Source organism: Salvelinus alpinus, chromosome 5 (genome assembly GCF_045679555.1).
Source record: "Salvelinus alpinus chromosome 5, SLU_Salpinus.1, whole genome shotgun sequence".
Taxonomy (NCBI): Eukaryota; Metazoa; Chordata; class Actinopteri; order Salmoniformes; family Salmonidae; genus Salvelinus; species Salvelinus alpinus.
This window is the reverse complement of record NC_092090.1, coordinates 84,020,092-84,024,604: the sequence shown is the minus strand read 5'-3', so window position 1 is coordinate 84,024,604 and position 4,513 is coordinate 84,020,092. Positions and strand designations below refer to the sequence as shown.

The window sequence follows — 4,513 nt, the reverse complement described above, 5'->3', positions numbered from 1 at the left end:
GAAAATAAAAAACAGATATACCTTATTTACTTAAGTATTCAGACCCTTTGCTATGAGACTTGAAATTGAGCTCAGGTGCATCCTATTTCCATTGATCATCCTTTGAGATGTTTATACAAATTGATTGGAGTCCACCTGTGGTAAATTCAATTGATTGGACATGATTTGGAAAGGCACACACATGGTCCCACAGTTGACAGTGCATGTCAGAGTAAAAACCAAGCCATGAGGTCGAAGGAATTGTCCGTAGAGATCTGAGACAGGATTGTGCAGCTTCGAAGGTCTTCAAGAACACCATGGCCTCAATCATTCTTAAATGGAAGAAGTTTGGAACCACCAAGACTCTTCCTAGAGCTAAAACAGGTGAGAGAGGAGAATGGGAAAGTCGTGGAGAACTACACTTCAGAGAGGACAATGAGGAAGAAATACTACAACATGGTGGAGGACATGAAATGTAGTTATCCATCATTGGGACCAACTAGGTTTGAACACAGGTCTTCTATGTGCCCAAAGACTATTTCAGTTGAGCTTAAGCTTAGGCGCAATTTCAGTACTGTACAGTGTGGGGTCGCTTGACCTTTGCGGTTGCTTTGTCGTGGTGCAGATTACATGTTGGTGTTCTGTCAGATACGATCAATGAGCCAGGCCAAGCCAGCTCAGGGAGGGGCCATTGCCGTGGAGCATCTGGACGATTACTCTGTTACCGTGGAAACGCCAAGGGGGCCAAGAGAGTTCCGAATCGACCGGGTATTCAGCGGTGAGAGCTCCCAGGAAGATGTGTTCCAAAACACCAACATGTGATGCTGCCAATCTTAACATCCTTTTATTGGTTAAAAGTGAACTAAAGGAAACAAGAAAGGAGGAAAGCCTCTGCCAAAGCCCATCCCTAACCCCTTTACCCCTATCGCAGATTCAGCAAGTCTGTCACGAAATACAGCACTGAGCACTGGGATTGCTTGAGCGTAATCAGGGGTTGAATGGGTTCAGTTGAGGTGGTGGAACTGGAAATGTACTCAAAGGTATTTTTTCAATTGAGAATTTTGTTCTTCTTGTACGCACCGTTGTTTAACTAAACCCAACCTCCTGCTCTTGATTGCTGCCAATGTTTTCGCTGGCCCACAGTAGCTCGAGGACATTAAGCATACCTGTTTGAACCAGTCATGTTTCCAGCCTGATCCAGTCAGCCATCGATGGCTACAACGTGTGTATCATTGCGTACATTCAGACAGGCTCCGGAAAGACATTCACCATGGTGGGTGACAGAGACCAGAGAAGCCCAGGCATCATGCATGCTGAGAGCGTTCAGCGCCATATTTGACATCCTCCAGGAGAATGCCCCCAAGTTTGACTTTAAGGTGAGGGCTAAGAAGTCTCACTGAGCGAGGGGAAACTATTTGCCTATTGTTCATCAGCAACAAGAAGCAAATACACCTTATAGTAAACATAAAAAGACATCCATCTAATTTTTTCTCCTCTCCCCTGTCCTCTCTCCTTTTTTCTCCTCTCCCCTCTCCTTTCCCCCCTCTTTTCTCCTTTCTCCTCTCCTCTTCGTGCTACTCTCTCCCTACATGTTGGAGCTGTATAATGACTGGCTCCAGGACCTCTTTGTGAGTGGACCAAGGTCCTGAGTAGGCGGGTGGAGATTAAGAGGAACAGAAAGGGGCTTGTGTTTGCCCAGGGAGCAGAGACAAAGGAGGTCCCCAGCGCCGGGAGCTCTTCACCATGTTTCAGCAGGCCTGCGCCAACCGCCATATCGCAGCCACCAGTACACCCAAACGCTCGCGCCCCATTTCAAAGGGGCCCTATTAAATTGGTTTAGTCAGAGTGAGTGAATAGTAGGTACATCATTACAGACCCGGGCTCAGAGAGGGATAGCTGCCAATCAAGGCATACGTAAAAGGAGATCGGGGGTCTTAGCACAATGACTGGCTCTTTAATGTACTTCAGGGGTTAATGTGACAACCCTGATACCAGCCTTCTTAATTCAACCTCATGTCATGATGCAGTTTTGCAGATAAAATATGATACAATCAGAAAATAGGAATAAAGTAAACAGGAAATAAATATATATAAAGTACCAGTCAAAAGTTGACACACCTACTCATTACAGGGTTTTTCTTTATTTGTACTATTTTCTACATTGTAGAATAATAGTGAAGACATCAAAACTATGAAATAACACATTTTGAAACATGTAGTAACCAATAAAGTGTTAAACAAATCAAAATATATTTAATATTTGAGATTCTTCAAAGTAGCCACCTTTTGCCTTGATGACAGCTTTGCACACTCTCTTCAGTTATCCCGGGGAAGCTCTAGCAGGGCAGAAATTTGACGAACTGACTTGTTGGAAAGGTGGCATCCTATGACGGTGCCACGTTGAAAGTCACTGGGCTCTTTAGTAAGGCCATTCTACTGCCAATGTTTGTTTATGGAGATTGCATGGCTATGTGCTCGATTTTATACACCTGTCAGCAACGGGTGTGGCTGAAATAGCTGAAACCACTAATTTAAAGGGGGTATATAGTGTACATCTAACTTATATATTGTACAAATGTATGTACACTAACTAATATCATAGGCTAATTCATTTGGGGCTCAACACCTGAGGAAGTAAGTAACGTGTTAGCACCATGGGCAACTACTTTGGTAACACAGGACCTAGACCAGGTTGAATGTGTGTCCCTGTCCGTTGATGTGTCCAATCATGGACATGTAAAGCTGCTGCCAATAGCAGTCAGATTTTGTAAGGTATATGGTGGCAACACATCTGTGGAAACAAAACTGCTTGATTTGTTGATTTGAAAGCAGAAACAGCAGAGGAGATTGCAGCTGAGGTCCTGGTGGTCATCCAAAAATGTAACCTGCAAAACAAAGTCGTGGCATTGTCTGCCGACAACACAAATACCAACTTTGGAGGACTGAATAGGCTGGGGAGGGTCAATGTCCATACCAAAGTAAAAAATGCTCTGCAGAGGGAGGTGATTGGCTTAGGTTATCCTGCCCACATCATTCATAACACGGCCAGAACAGCTTTGGATATGATTCCCCTTGATGTTGAGTACCTGGTCACAAAGATATTTTCACCGTCAGAGTAGAAAGACTGAAGAGCTTTTGTGAGTTTGTTGGCCAGGAGTACCATAACATTTTAGGACACAGCAATGTTCGCTGGCTGTCCATGCTCCCTGCTCTAGAAAGAGTGCTGAAAAGGTATGTGCCATTGAAATCCTTTTTTCTTTCTGAAGACAAATGCCCTGTTGTCCTGCAAACAATGTTCGAAGATCCACTGACTGAACTTTGGCTGGACTTTGTCCATGGAAACTTGACCGTATTCAGTGACACGATCAAGATGCTTGAAGGGCAGAACCACTGCGCTGTGGAGTCAGCTGCAATTCTGAGAAACATTGAGGCAAAATTGACTGCAAGACGTGACGACAACCAGTTTTGGTCAGAGGACTTCTGAGAGAGCTAGAGGGAAATGGTGCAATGTCCAAAGAGAGCTTTATCAAAACTGCAAGAGTTCCTAAAGGGGGGATCGCTTGAAGCCACACGGTCCCGTGTGGCTCAGTTGGTAGAGCATGGCGCTTGCAACGCCAGGGTTGTCGGTTCATTCCCCACGGGGGGACCAGGATGAATATGTATGAACTTTCCAATTTGTAAGTCGCTCTGGATAAGAGCGTCTGCTAAATGACTTAAATGTAATGTAAATGTAAATGAAGTGTAAAATCAAAACACATGAACTAATACCCACTGCTAGTAGCTAAGTATTAATCCAACAGTAAATGTAATGTCCTAAAAACTTTGTAGTTGTAGGCTACTACCAATGAGACCTATAGGCCTATGCCCTCGCAATGGCCGGTGCGCATTAAACACTCACGCCACTCCATATCTCAAAGATTTATAAAATATTTTGGTTGTGAAATAGTTCTCATCAACTATGAAATAACACATGTAGTAACCCCCAAAAAATGTAACAAATAAAGATATGTTATATTTGAGATTCGTCAAAGTAGCCACCCTTTGCCTTGATGACAGCTTTGCACACTCTTGGCATTCTCTAAACCAGCTTCATGAGGTAGTCAACTGGAATCCATTTCAATTAACGTGTGCCTTGTTAAAATTGCATTTGTGGAATTAATTTCCTTCTTCATGTGTTTAAGCCAATCAGTTGTGTCGTGACGAGGTAGGGGTGGTATACAGAAGATAGCCCTATTTGGTAAAATACCAATTTCATAAATTGAAGAACACCTCAAATAAGCAAAGAGAAACGACAGTCCATCATTACTTTAAGACATGAAGGTCAGTCAATCCGGAACATTTCAGAACATTGAAAGTTTCTTCAAGTGCAGTCGCAAAAACCCATCAAGCGCTATGATGAAACTGGCTCTCATGAGGACCGCCACAGGAATGGAAGACCCAGAGTTACCACTGCTGCAGAGGATAAGTTCATTTGAGTTACTGTACCAGCCTCAGAAAGTGCAGCCCAAATAAATGCTTCACAGAGTTCAAGTAA

General features: G+C 43.6%; 1 pseudogene; it reads left to right on the top strand.

Moving 5' to 3' along the window:
* The first annotated feature begins 296 nt into the window (after positions 1–296).
* Positions 297–1,809, top strand: LOC139575357 (uncharacterized; annotated as a pseudogene).
* Positions 1,810–4,513: the final 2,704 nt, after the last annotated feature.